This window comes from Taudactylus pleione, unplaced genomic scaffold, assembly GCF_031769625.1.
Source record: "Taudactylus pleione unplaced genomic scaffold, aTauple2 ptg000066l, whole genome shotgun sequence".
NCBI classification, from domain to species: domain Eukaryota; kingdom Metazoa; phylum Chordata; class Amphibia; order Anura; family Myobatrachidae; genus Taudactylus; species Taudactylus pleione.
The window spans coordinates 30,054,915-30,074,905 of NW_028284468.1; the positions used below are offsets into that span (position 1 = coordinate 30,054,915).

The 19,991-nt window shown below is 46.7% G+C and overlaps 1 pseudogene; it reads left to right on the plus strand.

The window, feature by feature from the left end:
* The first annotated feature begins 1,077 nt into the window (after nucleotides 1–1,077).
* Nucleotides 1,078–19,024, plus strand: LOC148534555 (ubiquitin carboxyl-terminal hydrolase 22-A-like; annotated as a pseudogene).
* Nucleotides 19,025–19,991: the final 967 nt, after the last annotated feature.

Sequence of the window (19,991 nt, forward strand, 5' to 3'; positions counted from 1 at the left end):
ACTGAGAACACTGCCAGCACTGCAATTCCATGTATTGAGGACACCGCGAGCAACCTCCGCACTGCCGACACAGTCAGCAAACCTGCAATGAGGACAGTGCTCGCACCCCACACTGCCAACACAGCCAGCAAACCTCCACTAAAGACAGCGTTGGCACCTCCACACTGCCGACATCACCAAAACCCTTCACTGAGGACACTGCCAGCACCACAGCACTGCCATTCCATGTATTGAGGACACTGTCAGCAACCCTGCTCTGCCGACACTGCTGTCACAGTAAGTGCACTATTGGTGTATAAAACCCACATTGTATAACACACTCAGGGGCATTTCTAGAGAGGAGGGGGCCCATGTGCAGTCTCTAACACAGGCCCCCTCCTCTCCATCCAATGGTCTGCAGTGCATTGAGCTGTGCGCAGCCAGCGCCAGAGTTATAGACTCTGGGCAATAGAGTGTGCCCAGAGTCTATAGTGTCTGCACAGGTCACCAGGAAAATGGCCACGGTGGCCATTTCCCTGTACCGCGGCCATTTTCCAGTCATTTTACAGCGCCGGATGCCCGCGCCGATTTAGGACTCCAGGGAAGGGTAAGTTATATTATGGGTGCAGGGTGTGTGGTGCAGGGCCCCCCTGGATGCAGGGGCCCATGTTCCCAAAACACCCTGCACCCATTATAGATGCGCCCCTGACCAGACTGTATCCGTGTTGGAAATTAGAAACTGAACTGCCACATGTTAGTGCTGCCCACTGTGTCACTTAGCTTAGTCAGCCAGCTAGCTGGTTGCAATCTTTTGGCCTTAACTAGACAAATCAAATAATATTGTGCGGTGGTCAAAATTGATTGGAAATTACTGGAAATAAATGTTATTGAGTTTAATTATACTGTAGGAACAAAAGCAGACCCATTTTATATGATTTTAGCAGTTTTTTATGATTTTTTAAGAAAAAATCCAGATCCAAAACCAAAACACGAAAACAAAACACGGAGGTGAGGTTTTAGCAAAAGCAATCCAGATCCAAAACCAGGGTAGATCCAGATCCAAAACCAAAACACGGGGGTTGGCACACATCTCTATTTATGAGTCCGGCTAGCTCCTCCCATGTGAGCAGCTGTAAAGTGGGGAATTGGAAGCAGAGCCTGCAAGCTATTTACCAGTGCTTTGTGTGGAGCAGGACACCTGAAACCTGGAATAAAAAGGCTAAGGGCCTGATTCAGAGCCGCTCGTAAGCGGCCACTCGTTCTTTCCGAGCGATGTTTGCCCAACTGCGCATGCGTACGGATCGTAATACGCATGCGCGAACCAGTCAGTGCGGCCGAAAATCGTTTGTTCGCTAAATAGCAAATGCCTGCTAATATGAGTGACAGGAGGAGGCGTATGTGGGTGGTAACAGGGGAAGGTGCTTGAAAACGGGGAGTGGAGATCCGAACGCAGGCGTGCTTAAAGGTCAAAACGGGCGTTTTATGGGTGTGCATAATTAATACAGCAGCATCATTGACCACGTCACTGGGTTATTTTATAGTCAGAACTGCTCGCAAGATTGTGGTAGGAAAAACCAACCACAAGAATAGCGAGCAGTTCATACGCTGGTCGATGTACTCGATTAATCTAATAAATAGCGGACATGACATAGGATGCGAGCGGCCAGGGGGCGTAGTTATCCAAAAAACGACCACAAGTTTTGTTCGCTCGTTCAGACATATAGGCGTGAACAGACCGCAAAGAGCGAACGGTTCATTTGAATAGCCACCCCCTTTTCCTGAACGACCATCCGCAAATTGCGTCTGGCTCTGAATCAGGCCCTAAGTCGTGTAGCCCACCTGAGCAGGCTCCACTCTTGCCTATACTGAGTCTTTGGCTGTTTCGCTAAGAAACATTTTCATGAACAAAGGTTAAGAGACATAATCTAGCCAAAGATTTTTTATTTGGGGGAACAGTTTGAGTCTCCCAGATCCAAAATGCTTGGGACCAGGGGTATTTTCTATATCGGAATATTCTTTATTTTGGATTATTTGCATACCATAATGAGGTATCTTCTGAATGGGACCCAAATCTCAACACAGAATGCATTTAAGTATTAAATATACCTTATACACACAGCCTGCATGTCATTTTATACAATTTTTTCAATAAATTTGTGGCTGAAACAAAGTTTGTGTACATACATGAAATTCATTTATGTTTCATATACACCTTATACATGCCTGAATATAATTGTATACAATATGTTTAATAATTTTGTGCCTTAAACAAAGTTTGTGTACATTGAACTATCAAAAATCAAAGGTTTCACTATCTCAGTCATGCTAAAAAAAAATTCTGTATTTCGGAATATTCGGTATTTCAGAATATTAGGGTATGGGAGACTCAACCTGTATATACTATTTTATGTTTTAATATTATATACAGTAAATGACAAAGACATGGAGCAAGTTACCAAAGAAAATCAAAGACAAGCTTGGAAATTGCACGCATTTTCTCCATCCTTGGTTTCTCCTTACCAGTATGCAATGACAGGTGTTGGAGAAAAGTATTCCTATAGGAGTCAACAAAGAGGGAACTAGAACTGTTACGAGAACACGTTTTATGAACTGCATTGTTCAGGCACTTTCCCACACTCCTCTGCTTTGAGATTTCTTCCTTTCTGACCATCACAAATGTGAAATGCAAAGCCCAAACTCATTCTTGGTTTTTAAATTGTCTATGATTTTTCAGGAGTTCTACTCTGGGCACCAATCTCCGCACATTCCATATAGGCTACTGCACCTTTAGCATTGAGCAGGGTACGAGCAACAGTATGCACACAAGTTTCTAATTGCTGTGTTAAACATACAGCACAGATATTGCATGATGATGAGGTAATGAGAATGGAAAAAATGCCAACAATCGGAACCACTGTAACTGCATTATAGACCAATTATTCACCAGAGGTCTCCAGTCTGACATAACCTTTCAAGTGTTCCAATGCAGTACCAGATTAAGGTCCACATAGGCCTGGAGCTGAAATGTATAAATGGCCTATTATGAGCGCTGCATGTATTACATTAGGACTATCTCCTGATTTCCTCAGGACCTGAGAGAGTCGTCTGATAGCCCTAATGTAATACATTACCCATAGATCCCAGGAATTACCATGATGAAATACATACCCAGTCACAAGGATGTCACCTTCATAAAGCTGCTCCCCACACCCCCCCCACACACACACACACACACACAATTCCACGGGGGATAAAACTTACATAAAATGTTTTTATTTCTGTCCTTCCTCCTAATAGAACTTACTGCTGTCTATTCCATATCCTGTGTTCATTTCTCTGAGGCTGGTGTTCTATCCAGAGCCGGCCTTGGAAAAAACACGGGTAGATAGTCCTAGAGGAGGGTTTCAAAAAAGAATGATGAAAAAATAAAATGTGGCGCATATATATATATATATATATATATATATATATATATTATAAGGGCACAGTTGTATTAAGGCTGCATCAAGCAAACGGATTTCTCCATAGAGAATTCCGAAGGGAGGCAGGGTGTTCAAGGGGCTACACCTCAAAAGCTATAGGAGGTATGGATCTGAAATTTGGCATGGCCGGGTAGAACTGTCACTGGGTGCTACATGCCAAATTTCAGGGCAAAAACATAAAAAATTAGGATTTGGGGGTAATCTAAAACTCCAACTGTCACTTTTCTCTGCTGTAGCCTATGGGGGATTTTTGGGAAGGCATAACTCAGGGTAGGGGTTGAATTTAGACTTGGGGTTTGTTTTATTAGGCAGCTATTGTGCCAGGGTACGTGCTTTTGGGGTTCAGGTAAATTAGGAAGTGACAGTTTTTAAACTATTACCTCAAGAATGCGCCAATATAAAGATAGGACTTTTCAACTTGTTGCGCAGCCACAGTAGGAGCTTCCAGTAGATGTAGTCATAGTGGCTTCACTTGGGTGCAGCAAGATGGCCATCATTTGTGGGCAGTAGCGGGCAAAGCAGTGGCAGGGACACGGATGCGGTGGTGGACACCTTAGCGGCGGCGGTGGGCGGCGGGTCATGGTTGTTGACGGGGGACGTGGGTGTCGGTGGGGTCGTGGGTGTTGGCGATGGAGGGTCCGGGGCGGTGGCGGCAGCAGAGGGTCCGGCAGCAGCGGAGGGTCCAGCGGCGGTGAGGGCATTGGCGGTGGGCCTGGACCAGAGAGGATTATGACCCCTACAGCCATTATGCCGAATATGGCAGTGGCGCCCATTTCAAAAATGGCACCTCAGCACTATTTTTGAATTTCAAAGATGGCCGCTGCTAGCCAATCACGGCTCGCGGCGGCCATCTTTGAATTTTAAAATGAGCGCCGCTGCCGTACTCGGCAGAATGGCTGGCGGGGACAAGATCTGCTCAGATCCAGGCCCGCCGCCAACACCCGAACAGGCGCCGGACCCGCAGCTGCCAGCGCCGATGACATCAAAGATGGCCACCACGTGCCAATCACAACTCTTGACATCATTGGAGGTGGTGGCACCTGGAGAGGACAATACAAGCCCTGGGAAGATGGCAGCTACCCCCAAGGTGAAGACGCCAGAAGCCTTTGCAGGTGGGTGCCTGCCATGCAAAGACGCTGAAGCCCTGGCAGGTTGACGCCCGGGTGGGGGCCATACAAAAGAGCTGACACAGGCTACCGCCCACTAGGTGAAGAGGCCAAAGCCCTGGGGGGTTGGCGCCTGAGGCGAATACGCCAAAGCCCTGGCGGGTTGGCACCCGCCGGGTGAAGACACCGTAAGTCTTAGTGGGTGGAGGCCATGCAAAAGAGTAGGGGTGTGCACCGGCCACTTTTCGTGTTTTGTGTTTTGGTTTTGGATCTGGATCTTTCTTCTTGTTTTGGATCTGGATTGGTTTTGCCAAAACCACCCTTCCGTGTTTTGGGTTCTGGGTTTTGTGTTTTGGATCTGTATTTTTTTTAAAAAAAGCATAAAAACAGCTAAAATCACAGAATGTGTTGGTTTTTCTGCTCCTATGCTATTATTAACCTCAATAACCTTAATTTCCACTCATGTCCAGTCTATTCTGAACACCTCACACCTCACAATAGTGTTTTTATGTCCAAAAGGTTGCACCGAGGTATCTGGATGACTATGCTAAGCGACACGAGTGGGCGGCACAAACACGTGACACATCTAGGCATGATACTGCAGTGGCAGACAGGATGGCAGTTTGAAAAACTAGGCCCCAAACAGTACATAATGCAAAGAAAAAAAAGAGGTGCAAGATGGAATTGTCCTTGGGCCTTCCCACCCACCCTTATGTTGTATAAACAGGACATGCACACTTTAACAAAGCAATCATTTCAGCGCCAGGGTCTGCCACACAACTGTGGCTGAAATGATTGGTTCGTTTGGGCCCCCACAAAACAAGCTGGCAATTAATCTGTCCCTGCACAAACTGGCTCTACGGAGGCAAGATGTCATCCTCATCCTCCTCATCCACCGATTCCTCACCCTCTTCAGTGTGTACATCCTCATCCTCACAAAGTATTAACTCGTCCCCACTTGAATCCACCACCACAGGTCCCTCTGTACGTTCTGGAGGCTGGTCTCCCTGGAAGAGCTGATAATTCATTTTGATGAACATCATCTTCTCCACATTCTGTGGAAACAACCTCCTACGCCTTTCGCTGACAAGGTTCCCGGCTGCACTAAACACTCTTTCGGAGTACACACTGGAGGGGGGGCAACTCAGGTAAAATAGAGCCAGTTTGTACAGGGGCCTCCAAATTGCCTCTTTTTCCTGCCAGTACAGGTATGGACTGTATTACATGCCTACTTGGATGCTGTCACCGATGTAATCCTCCACCATTCTGTCAATGGTGACAGTATCATATGCAGTGACAATAGACATGTCAGAAATTGTTGCCAGGTCCTTCAGTCCGGACCAGATGTCCAAACTTGGTCCTGCCAGCCCTGCATCACTGCCAGCGGGTTGCTTAGGATACTTAAGTTTTTTCCTGGCAGCCCCAGTTGCGGGAGAAAATGAAGAAGGAGCTGTTGACGTGTCACGTTCCGCTTCAGCTGACAGTGTGTTCACCAGCAGGTCTTTGCACCTCTGCAGGCTTGTGACGGCCGGAAAGAGAGACACCACATAGGCTTTAAACCTAGGATCGAGCACGGTGGCCAAAATGTAGTGGCCTGATTTCAACAGATTGACCACCCTGGAATCCTGGCAAAGCGAATGAAGGGTTTCATCCACAAGTCCCACATGCCAAGCGGAATCGCTCCGTCTTAGCTCCTCCTTCACTTTCTCCAGCTGCTTCTGCAAAAGCCTGATGAGGGGAATGACCTGACTCAAGCTGGCAGTGTCTGAACTGACTTCACGTGTCGCAAGTTCAAAGGGCTGGAGAACCTTGCACAACACGGAAATCATTCTCCACTGCGCTTGAGTCAGGTGCATACCCCCTCCCTTGCCTATGTCATAGGTGGATGTATAGGCTTGAATGGCCTTTTGCTGCTCCTCCATCCTCTGAAACATATAGAGGGTTGAGTTCCACCGCGTCACAACCTCTTGCTTCAGGTGATGGCAGGGCAGGTTCAAGAGTGTTTGCTGGCGCTCCAGTCTTCTGCACGCAGTCGCTGAATGGCAAAAGTGGCCAGAAATTTTTCGGGCCACCCAAAGCGTCTCCTGCACGCCCCTGTCGCTTTTCAGAAAATTCTGCACCACCAAGTTTATTGTGTGAGCAAAACATGGGACGTGCTGGAATTTGCCCAGATGTAATGCCCGCACAATATTGGTGACGTTGTCAGATATCACAAATCGCCAGGAGAGTCTAAGTGGGGTAAACCACTGGGCGATGATTTCCCTCAGTTTCTCTAAGAGGTTGTCGGCGGTGTGCCTCTTACTGAAACCGGTGATACACAGCATAGCCTGCCTTGGAATGAGCTGGTGTTTCTGAGATGCTGTGACTGGTGACGCTGCTGCTGTTGCTGCGTAAGGTGATACATCTACCTAGTGGGTTGTCACAGTCATATAGTCCTTAGTCTGCCCTGTTCCACTTGTCCACATGTCCGTGGTTAAGTGGACATTGGGTACAATGGCATTTTTCAGGACACTGAGGACACTTTTTCTGACGTTTCTGTACAGTCTCGGTATCGCCTGCCTAGTGAAGTGGAATCTAGACGGGATTTGGAACCGGGGGCACACTACCTCCATCAATTGTCTAAATCCCACTGCACTAATGGCGGATACCGGACGCACGTCTAACACCAACATAGCAGTCAAGGCCTCAGTTATACATTTTGCTTCAGGATGACTGCTGTCGTACTTCATCCTCCTCGCTAAGGACTGTTGGAGGGTCAATTGTTTAGTAAAAGTAGTGGTGTTCCTACTTCCTCTCTGGGATGATGAATGACTCCCCACAGCAGCAACAGCAGCAGTGGCAGCAGGAGGCGTAGCAATGCAGGATCCTCCGTAGGAATCCCGGATAGGAGAGTCAGTCATGCCAGTGACATGGCCTGCAGGACTACTTCCGATCCTGACTAAGGAGGAAATTGACGAGGAGGGAGTTGACGGTGTGGTTTGCAGGCGCTTGGATACAACAGGACAACGGGATTTAGGTGTCCCTGGACTGCTTACGGTCTTAGCCAAAGTTTCTGAACTTGACAGTATAAGGGAGGATGTTCCTAGGTGGTTAACGTCCCTACCCCTACTTATTCCACCTTTACATAAGGTACATATGGCAAGACAGTTGTTGTCCGGATTTGGATAGAAATATTGCCAGACAAAAGAGGTGGAATGTTTGGTCTTCTGCCCAGGCATGACCGTGATGGGCTTTTTCATCCCATGGACAACAACTGTCTCCCCCAGAGCCTGATTTAAACAAACCACATCACCATCAGAATCCTCCTCGCCAACTTCCTCCTCAGCGCCAGCTACACCAGTATCCTCATCCTGTTGTACTTCAACAGTGACATCTTCAATTTGCATATCAGCAAGTGGACTGTGGGTGCTCCTTTCAGCACTTGCAGGGGGCATGCAAATGGTGGAAAGAGCCACCTCTTCCCGTCCAGTGCTGGGAAGGTCAGGCATCGCAACCGCCACCACACTTGGACTCTCCTTTGGGATTTGTGATATCTTCTTAGAACGCACAGTTCTTCGCTGTGCTTTTGCCAGCTTAACTCGTTTGATTTTTTTAGTGGGAGGAGGGCTTCCATCGTCATGTGAAGCTGAACCACTAGTCATGAACATAGGGAAAGACCTTAGCCGTTCCTTGCAACTCCGTGTCATAAATGGCATATTGGCAAGTTTACGTTTCTCTTCAGATGATTTAAATGTTTTTTTAAGGTCATTTTCCTGAACTTTGTCATTTGGGATTGTATGTGGCTTCTACTATGACATTGGGCATCGGCCTTGGCAGACGACGTTGATGGCATGTTATCGTCTATGTCATGACTAGTGGCAGCAGCTTCAGCACTAAGAGGAAGTGGTTCTTGATCTTTCTCTATTTTATTTTTATCGGAGAAAGTTTGGTCATCCATTTATGTTATTTCGATTTGATATATACGTGCGGCTAAGGCGCACACAAACACAGAAAATATTTTTTTATTTTTGCTGGAGAGTAGTGCACTTTGTGGGTTACACCACCCTTTAAGAAATGAGTCAGCCGGCTCTTTACTTATGGGACACAGGCGCCCGCTTGTCGCTGCTCCTTTGTTGATGCACGTGCGGCTACTGCGCACACAATTCACAAACACAGAAAATATTTTTTTTTGTGGTTTGGACTGGAGTGTACTTTGGGGGTTACAGCACCCTTTAACGGTCAAGCCAGCCGGCCCTTTACTTATGACACAGGCGCACGCTTGGCACTACTTTGTTGATGCACTTGCGGCTACTGCGCACACAATTCACAAACACAGAAAATAATTTTTTTTTTGGTTTGGACTGGAGTGTACTTTGGGTGTTACAGCACCCTTTAACGGTCAAGCCAGCCGGCCCTTTACTTATGACACAGGCGCACGCTTGGCACTACTTTGTTGATGCACGTGCGGCTACTGCGCACACAATTCACAAACACACAAAAAATATTATTTTTTTAGCACTTGGGGGGAGCACCCCTGATGGACAGAGCACCCCCTGGACAACACTACAGCACCCCTTTAGGACTGGGACACTGCACAGGACTTTGGAGTGGACACAGCCCCTATGGAGAACTGACTGCACAACACAGTCCAGCCAGCCCTTATGGACTTTGAAGTAGTGGACACAGCCCCTATTATCAACAGCAGCACAGCACAACACAGCCAGCCCCTATGGACTTTGAAGTAGTGGACAACAGCAGCACAGCACAGCACAACACTACTCTGCACTACACTACACTACACTACACAGCCCAGCCAGCCCTAACTCCCACCCTCCCTCTTCACTGTCCACAGCCGAGTGAGAAAATGGCACCGACGCGGGTACCTTATATAGGATCCAAAACCCGCGAGACCCGAAAGGCGGGATGAGGATGTTTTGCCTCGATTTCAGATCCGAGTCAGGCGGGAAAAGTCGAGCCTGACTCGGATCTGACTCGGATCGGGGGGGGGCTCAGGGGGGTTCGGATTTCAGAAATCTGAACCCGCTCACCCCTACAAAAGAGCTGACACAGGCTGCCAGCCACTAGGTGAAGACGCCAGAAGCCCTGGCAGGTGGGTGCCTGCCAGGTGAAGACACCGAAGCCCTGGTGGGTTGGTGCCTACTGGGTGAAGACACCGGAAGTCCTAGTGGGTGGCCACCATGCAAAAGAACTGACCTATAGTTCACATTCAAAAGAAAATATTCTTTAAAATGCACAACCCAACACAATCAACCCAACACCCACCACCCAGGGGTGCTGGGGATAGCCATGGGCTATCAGCCTGAGCCAGGGGTGCCCTGAGGAGGGGGACCCCTTTATTGGGATCCTCAGGGATCCCCGGCCTGGACTGACTAGTGATCAGGGTTGATGCTGCAGCTGGGGGGCCCAGTGAAAGGGCTCCCCAGGCTGTGGCATCAGCCCCCCATTAGAAATAGTCTGGTTCTGGTCCTGGAGAATACAGGGGGACCCTACTGGGTGAAGACACCGGAAGTCCTAGTGGGTGGCCACCATGCAAAAGTGCTTTAAGCTTTAAGCACTGTAGAAGTCCTGGATGGGCAACGGCCATGTAAAAGAGCTTAAAGGACGTTGCATTCCAGGTGAAGGTGCGGCATAATAAAATACTATTAAAAACGGTGTTTGTTTGTTTTATTTTAAAATTTCTTTTTGCAGGGGTACTATAGGTTCCAGCAGGCCCTTAATACCCCACCTGCTGGTACTTATGGTTCTCCATGTACCAGCATGCAGAGGATACCTGCTGGGACCTGTAGTACTATTGCAAAAGACAATATTTATATTTACTTATGCACCACACTATACATAACTGCCCCGGCACCCACCGGCCAGGGGTGCCGGGGATAGCCCAAGGCTATCAGCCTGGGCCTGGGTTGCCCTGAGGAGGGGGACCCCTTTATTGGGGGGGGTCCCCAACTTCCCAGGGATCCCCAGCCCGAGGCTGACAAGTGATCAGGGGTGATGCTGCGGCTGGGGGGCCCAGTGAAAGGGCTCCCCTGGCTGTGGCATCACCCCCCTGCTAGACGGAGTCCGGTGCTGGTTCTTGGAAATACAGGGGGAGCCCTATGCATTTTTTCCCCCTTTATTTGCAGAACCAGGACTGGCTCAGAGCCCTGGGGTGCTGGTTGTACTTAATACAGGGGACCCCTATGTCGTTTGTCCCCTGTATTTAGCACAACCAGTACAGGGGTTCCAAAAACCGGGGCTGGTTGTTTTCTGGGGAGGGTGGCTATGCTTTTTTTTTTTACACATTCAATTTTTAACATAAATGCGTAGATCTCACTGCTGCATTCATCCATCTGTGACTTTGATTTGATTTTCTCAGGTGTATACTCACTACCAGTGAACCCTCTGTCACCCACTGATGCCCATTTTGCACTGCACCATTGCCACTGCTCTGCACCACTGCTGCTGCCGCTACCCCACACGCCTACAGCCATCTAGTACTCTACACCACCCAAAACCATATATTCCAACATTTAAAGATGTTTAGGAGGAACAGGTCGCATGCCTGAAAAGTGGGCGTGGCTTGCTGTAAAAGGGGTGGATCCTTGCGGCTTCCCCCATTTTCGTCACTTTGTGGGCGTGCCCAGCACTCTCCGAGATGCTGGGCAGCCCCCAGGCTCTCTCTACACAAGAGAACAGATGAGCACGGCATTTTCTCCCCCTGCACACCCGCTGCTCTGTTATGCAGAGCAGCGGTTTGTGCTCCCCCCAACTTCCTCCCCACCGCAAGACACTGCGACACGCAGGTGGGACAGTCCCAGAAAAACGAGACTGTCCAGCTGGAAGCGGGACAGTTGGGAAGTATGCAATCCAACCTCCTGTGTGCGGTCCCCTCTTCCACCCTCTGTCGCCCACTGATGCCCCTTTTGCACTGCACCGCTGCCACTGCTCTGCACAACTACTGCTGCCGCTACCACACATGCATATAGCCATCTCGCACTCTGCACCTACCAAACCAACCTCCTGTGTGCTGTCCTATCTTCCACCTGCGTTAGAGTACCATTTTGTTGCCCTTCTCCTCTGCAGGTAGCACGGTTTGCTCATCCACTGATGCCCCTTTTGCACTGCACCGCTGCCACTGCTCGGCACCACTGCTGCTGCCGTTACCCCACACGCCTACAGCCATCTCATACTCTACACCTCCCAAAACCATATATCCCAACATTTAAAGATGTTTAGGAGGAACAGGTCGCATGCCTGAAAAGTGGGCGTGGCTTGCTCTAAAAGGGGTGGATCTTTGCGGCTTCCCCCATTTTCATCACTTTGTGGGCGTGCCCAGCACTCTCCGAGACGCTGGGCAGCCCCCAGGCTCTCCCTACACAAGAGAACAGATGAGCACGGCATGTTCTCCTCCTGCACTTGTGCAGAGCAGCGGTTTGTGCTCCCCGCAACTTCCTCCCCACCGCAAGACACTGCAGCACGCAGGTGGGACAGTCCCAGAAAAACGAGACTGTCCAACTGGAAGCGGGACAGTTGGGAAGTATGCAAACCAACCTCCTGTGTGCGGCCCCCTCTTCCACCCTCTGTCACCCACTGATGCCCCCTTTGCACTGCACCGCTGCCACTGCTCTGCACAACTGCTGCTGCCGCTACCCCACATGCCTACAGCCATCTCGCACTCTGCACCTACCAAACCAACCTCCTGTTTGCTGTCTCCTCTTCCACCTGCGTTAGAGTACCATTTTGTTGCCCTTCTCCTCTGCAGGTAGCACGGTTTGCTCATCCAAACCCTGATAGTTAATACATTTTTAAAAAGCTATGAAATTCCATAGACAAAAAACCTTATGGATTCATATGTCCCATTAAGGCTGCTTAGACATGATCTGAAAATTCACAAAACCTATTGATTTTCTGCCACTCAAACTCCAAAAAGCAATGAAATTACGATCATTAAGGTTGACGCCTTAATGGACGTGTTCCTTGTGCAATACAGATATGGTATGCCATCACACCCTGTGGTAAACGGCAGATTCAGCAGTCTCACAGAATGAGATTGTTGTCACTCACAAAATGGTGGAGTTGCTAATTCATAAAATTGCGTGCTCATTGGAATACACAAATGGAGACGGGTGGAAAACAGTGGTGCAGATGGGGGGAAACAGAGTGGCATGATTTGGGGAGATGGCGACGTGGATGGGGGGAAGAGAGTGGCACAGACATGGGAAGACAGAGCAGTGCAGATGGGTAAAGACAGATTGGTGTGGATAAGGGAATACAGACTAGCACAAATAGGAGAACATACAACAGTAGGGATTGTGGAAGACAGATTAGTATGGATGGGTAGGAAGATAGAATAGTGCGGGTGGGGGGAGGAGACATGAGTTGCACAGTTGGGGGGAACATAGTGGTGCAGATGGAGGAAGAAAGATTGCCACAGAGGAAAGGAAGAAAGTGGCGTGGCTTAGGAGAAGGCAGTTGTGCAGAAGGAAACAGAGTGGCACAGATGTAGGGCAGTGCAGATGGAGAAAGACACATTGGTGTGGATGAGAGAATACAAGACTACCATAGTTCGGAGACCACACAGCAGTAAGGATTGGTGAACACAGATTGGTGTGGATGGGGAGGAAGACAGAGTGGTGCGGGTGCTGGGGGGGAGACAGAGTTGCACAGTTGGGGGACCAGAGTAGTGCAGATGGAGGAAGAAAGAGTGCCACAGGTGAGAGAAAGACAGCAACGTGGCTGTGGAGAAGGCACGGATGCCGAGCGGTGCGGCTGGGGAAAAACATATTGGTGTAGATGAGGGTACACAGACTATCACAGTTGGGAGACCCACAGAAGTAGGGATTGGGGAATATATAGCAGCATGGAGGCAAATAGGGGAAGAAAGTGTACATACATAGACTGAGTATGATATTTTTAAAAATAAGGGACCTGAAGGTGTATTCTAAATGAGATAAATGTATGCAGTGAGAAGGATGTTGGAAGCCAGTGAGATTGTTTTTGTGATCAAATGGGAGGATTGTGGGCACTAAGTGGGATGTGGGAGCCACATAACTGCTCAAACCTCAGTTGCATAGACTGCATGTGTGTATTTCAATGAGCACACAATTTTGTGAATTAGCAGCTCCACCATTTTGTGAGTGACAGCAATCTCATTGTGAGAGTGCTGAATCTGCAGTTAACCACAGGGTGTGATGGCATACCATATCTGTATTGTGCAAGGAACACGTTCATTAAGGCGTCAGCCTTAATTATCGTAATTTCATTGCTTTTTGGTGTTTGAGTGGCAGAACCTCAATAGGTTTTGTGAATTTTCAGATCATGTCTAAGCAGCCTTAATGGGACATATGAAACCGTAAGGTTTTTTGTCTATGGATTATATATATATTTTACATATATACACATAAATTTAATATATAGAATGATTGCATAATGGTTATCTGTCTAATATACAATATTAGTATCTAAACATCTTATAGAGAAGGTAAATTAGTTCTGTAGTTGGGATATTTTACAATAGTAATTGCAATCTACATTATCTATTCTATATATAGACCCTGTTAACCTTTTAATAAGATTATTTGATGTTTATATATTTCAGTAGGTAGCCACTATTTTATACTAACATTAGTAATGTAATCATAATATATATTCTGTTTGAATTATTCTTTTTATTTTACAATATAGATTGCCTTCACCTTCCATATATCTGTATATGCCCCACTATGTCTGTATGTGCCCCTCTATGGCCGGTTCTGGATAGAACAATAGCCTCAGAGAAATGAACACGGGATATGGAATAGACAGCAGTAAGTTCCATTAGGAGGAAGGAAATTTAATGGAAAAAAATAAAAACATTTCTGTATTTGTGCCCCTCTGTATATGCCTCTCTATGTCTGTATGTGCCCCTCTATGGCCCGTATTCAATTACAGGTGAAAACCCGTGCAATCATTTTTGCCTATTGTAATTATCCCCATATTCAATTACAAAGACTTTTCGCAACTGCAAAAATGTCTTTGAAAAAAAATGGGGATAAGTTTTCTCCTTCCTTTAGCTGGCGAAAAAAAGTGCAGAATTGGGGTTTAGGGGTGCAGGCTTTAACAAAATAGCCTGCACCCCTGGGAATGTCCCCTAAAAACAATGTGTGTAAAAAAAAGTAAAAAAGAAATCGGGACACCCCAAAAAATTACCTTGAATTTTGGGGTTAAAAAAAAATGGGGGCCAAATCCTAAAGTAGCTAAATAGATTCCAGAGGGGTTCCAAAGTATGTGGCAGATGTTTTCTTAATTGCTGGTAGTAGCGGCAGGTGCATTTTTGAAGAATTTTTAAAAATCATTTTAGGGACTTAAAAATATGCTTGCACCCATTTTCATGTACCCCAAATTTGATGGGCATAGTTATTTTTCCCCAAAAAAATCTTAATGCTATTCTTCATCACTTCTTCACAGGCACATTTATGCACCTGCCGCGGCTATTTAAAAACAAAAATTCCCTTCAGCAGGTAAAAACGTAAGTACCCATAGTGATCCCTCAGGTCTGGACATCTTTAGGGGAGCCAAGGATAATTTCCCAAAAAATGTACAGGTTTTTTCGATGCTTCAAGTTTCGCCGGGTAACATTTTGGCGTCCATAGGAATTGAATAAGGGGATAATCGGGCATGCGCGCGATACTTTTCCACCTGGAAAACAGGCGAAAGAGGCGAAAAGTCCAGCAGATGAAAATTCTGGACATTTTGATTCAAATTGAATACGGGCTTATGTCTGTATATGCTCCTCTATGTTTGTATATGCCCCTCTATGTCAGTATGTGCCCCTCTATGTCAGTATGTGCTCCTCTATATCTGTATGTGCCCCTCTATGTCTGTATGTGCCCCTCTATGTCAGTATGTGCTCCTCTATATCTGTATGTGCCGCTCTTTGTCTGTATGTGCCCCTCTATGTCTGTATGTGCTCCTCTATGACTGTATATGCCCCTCTATGTCTGTATGTGCTCCACTATGTCTGTATGAGCTCCTCTATGTCTGTATGTGCCCTTCTATGTCTGTATGTGCACCTCTATGTCTGTATGTGCCCCTATATGTCTGTATGTGCTCCTCTGTGTCTGTATGTGCCCCTCTATGTCTGTATGTGCTCCTCTATGTCTGTATGTGCTATGTCTGTATAGGCTCCTCTATGTCTGCATGTGCCCCTCTATGTCTGTATGTGCCCCTCTATGTCTGTATGTGCTCCTCTATGTCTGTATGTGCTCCTCTATGTCTGTATGTGCTATGTCTATATATGCTATGTCTGTATTTGCTCCTCTATGTCTGTATGTGCCCCTCTATGTCTGTATGTGCCCCTCTATGTCTGTATGTGCTCCTCTATGTCTGTATGTGCTCCTCTATGTCTGTATGTGCTATGTCTGTATATGCTCCTCTATGTCTGTATGTGCCCCTCTATGTCTGTATGTGCTCCTCTATGTCTGTATGTGCTCCTCTTTATCTGTATGTGCCCATCTATGTCTGTATGTGCCCCTATTTGTCTGTATATGCCCCTCTATGTCTGTATGTGCTATGTCTGTATATGCTATGTCTGTATAAGCTACTCTATGTCTGTATGTGCCCCTCTATGTCTATATATGCCCCTTTATATCTGTATGTGCTCCTTTATGTCTGTATGTGCCCCTCTATGTCAGTATGTGCCCCTCTATGTCAGTATGTGCTCCTCTATATCTGTATGTGCCCCTCTATGTCTGTATGTGCCCCTATTTGTCTGTATGTGTCCCTCTATGTCTGTATGTGCTATGTCTGTATATGCTATGTCTGTAAAAGCTCCTCTATGTCTGTCTGTATCCTCTATGTCTGTATATGCCCCTCTATATCTGTATGTGCTCCTCTATGTCTGTATGTGCCCCTTTATGTCAGTATGTGCCCCTCTATGTCAGTATGTGCTCCTCTATATCTGTATGTGCCCCTCTATGTCTGTATGTGCCCCTCTATGTCAGTATGTGCTCCTCTATATCTGTATGTGCCCCTCTATGTCTGTATGTGCCCATCTATGTCTGTATGTGCCCCTCTATGTCTGTATGTGCTCCTCTATGTCTGTATGTGCTATGTCTGTATATGCTATGTCTGTATGTGTTCCTCTATGTCTGTATGTGCCCCTCTATGTCTATATGTGCCCCTCTATGTCAGTATGTGCTCCTCTATGTCTGTATGTGCCCCTCTTTGTCTGTATGTGCCCCTCTATTTCAGTATGTGCTCCTCTATATCTGTATGTGCCCCTCTATGTCTGTATGTGCCCCTCTATGTCTGTATGTGCCCCTATATGTCTGTATGTGCCCCTCTATGTCAGTATGTGCTACTCTATATCTGTATGTGCCCATCTATGTCTGTATGTGCCCCTCTATGTCTTTATGTGCTCCTCTATGTCTGTATGTGCCCCTCTATGTCTGTATGTGCTCCTCTATGTCTATATGTGCTCCTCTATTTTTTGTATGTGCCCCTCTATGTCTGTATGTGCTATGTCTGTATGTGCTCCTCTATGTCTGTATGTGCTCCTCTATGTCTGTATGTGCCCCTCTATGTCTGTATGTGCTCCTCTATGTCTGCATGTGCTATGTCTGTATATGCTATGTCTGTATATGCACCTCTATTTCTGTATGTGCCCCTGTATGTCTGTATATGCCCCTCTATGTCTGTATGTGCTCCTCTATGTCAGTATGTGCTCCTCTATGTCTGTATGTGCCCATCTATGTCTGTATGTGCTCCTCTATGTCTGTATGTGCTATGTCTGTACATGCTCCTCTATGTCTGTATGTGCCCCTCTATGTCTGTATGTGCCCCTCTATGTCTGTATGTGCTCCTCTATGTCTGTGTGTGCCCATCTATGTCTGTATGTGCCCCTATATGTCTGTATGTGCTCCTCTATGTCTGTATGTGCTCCTATATGTCTGTATGTGCTCCTCTATGTCTATATATGCTCCTCTATGTCTGTATATGCTATGTCTGTATGTGCTCCTCTATGTCTGTATGTGCTCATCTATGTCTGTATGTGCCCCTATATGTCTGTATGTGCTCCTCTATGTCTGTATGTGCTCCTCTATGTCTGTATATGCTATGTCTGTATGTGCTCCTCTCCTCTATGTCTGTATATGCCCCTCTATGTCTGTATATTCTCCTCTATGTCTGTATGTGCTCCTCTGTCTGTATGTGCTCCTCTGTTTCTGTATATGGTCCTCTATGTCTGTATGTGCCCCTCTATGTCCAGGTTGTGCTCCTCTATGTCCAGATGTGTCCCTCTATGTCCAGAAGACCCTATATGTCCAGATGTGACCTGTATGTCTGTAATTGCCTCTATGTCTGCATGTGACCCTTTACAGTATGTCCTGTATTGCATCCCATACCACCCCCTCCAGCACCTATATGGTCTTTATTTTGCTTCCTTCTGTTCCATGTTCTGTATTGTGCTTCCATTTTCTGTGTTCCTCATTGTTCCCCCTCTCTATTTTTTTAAATGCACTCCTTATCTCCCCTTGAATGTTCCTTTTTGAGCTCTTTATTCCCTTACAGTGCTCTGCATCCCCATCTTTAAATAATTTAGTGACTCTGAGCCACCCATATGTAATGTATTGTGCCCCTGTGTATGTATATTCCCTACTGTGCTGTTTATACCCACCCCCTTCCCCTCCCCTCCTCTATCTATCTAGTATGGTCCCACAGAACTCCATAAGGTAGCTCTTCCCCTCCTCTCCTCCTCCTCTATCTATGGTTCCACAGAATTCCAGTATGTAGCTTACCTTACACTGTATTGTCTTCTCTCCTCAATGAAAAGGCTCAGTCAATAGGCAGCAGCAGTGTTGGACCTCATCAGAGCAGAGATGAGGTCAGGTGTTGTCGATGAGCAGGGACCCATATGCTTCTTGAGCCAGTCACCTGGATCACACATCGCTTATTGTGGGCGGCGCATATTCAATTCCAGTATCTGGTGAAATGGAGATAGTTCCGCCCCTTAAGTGATGTCACTCAACGTCCCAGTGCAGAGGACGTGCCGGGGCTGTGACAGTATGCAGTGCAAGAGGGGCATGTGAATCTTCTACCGGCATCTGAAATGACCGAAGGATGGAGGGGTCCAAATGGGGGGTGGGGCACAAGAGTTGGAATGAACAGAGTCTCACATGGCCGCTGGTGGTGACCAGAATTTTTTTTTCCCCCTGCCAGCACTGTCTCCCAGTGGATCCTTGTAGTGTGGGCCTATTTTCATTGGGGGACATGGAGCTGAAGCTCCATCTGCCCCATTGTTAATCCGGCCCTGGTGCCATGGTGTTTCCACAACAATAGACCCATTTTGGGACAGCAGCTTGGAATTGCCAGACTCATCTAGCCCATATTGGCCACTGAGTTCAGAGAGTGACAGTGGTGAATGGAGAAAGTCATGTGTCTGGAGCAAGCAGTTTATGTAATATGAGTAACTTTATCAGCATTTGTCTGAAATGTGAATAAAAAATAAATCTAAACAAGTCTTCTCCGATGACATATACACAGGCCTCAGACCTACCTGAGATTTTCAGACAAAGCTGACATTAGACGGGAGTAATGCTAGTGTTGCACCTGCCCATTTTGATTCTTGAATGGGTGGAATAACTACTAATGTGGCAGCACACAAAACTGAAGCTCTGAACAGCAATGGGGCAGAGGGACAGTTAAAGTCTAATACTAAAACGCTCTCCCCTTGCTTCTGGGATTATGTATGGGAAAGCTGAGAGGGGGGGGACATCTCTAGATACCATCACAGAATATCCTCTCCATTTGGTGCTTGAGTTGCATCTGACCTAACATGGCTGTTATGATCAAGGAAAGCCAAGTTCATCTATTGTTACATATTGGAATAAAAGTTTAAGAAAAAGTCAACCAGGTTGGCTACAAATTAAGGTTGAAAAAGGCATAAGAGTATTTTGCAAGTATCTCTATTTGTGATTTTAGTTGAAATAAATAGTATGAAACTATAAAAAAGTAAGCAACAGAGCAGCAGCACAAACGCATGGCAGTTTAAAAAAATATATGACATTTATGAAACATTTCCACCCAGCAGTGGAAGACAGGATGACAGTTTAATAAACCTATAAAAATTTAGTCAGTCGTGCCCCAAACAGCGCATAGTGCAAAGAAAAGAGGTGCAAGTTGGAATTTTCCTTTGGCCCTTCCACCCACCTATATGTTGTATATATTAAACAGGACATGTACAGTTTAACAAACCAATCACTTCAGCGACAGGGACTGCCACTTGTGGCTGAAGTGATTGTTGTACTTGGGCCTCCACAAAACAAGCTACCAATGGGCAGCTGACATTGCTGGCAATTATCTCTATGTACAACTACAAACTGGCTCTACAGAGGCAAGATATAATTTCCATTATCACCCTCATCAGTGTGTACATCATCTTTTTCACACAATATTAATTTGTCCCAGC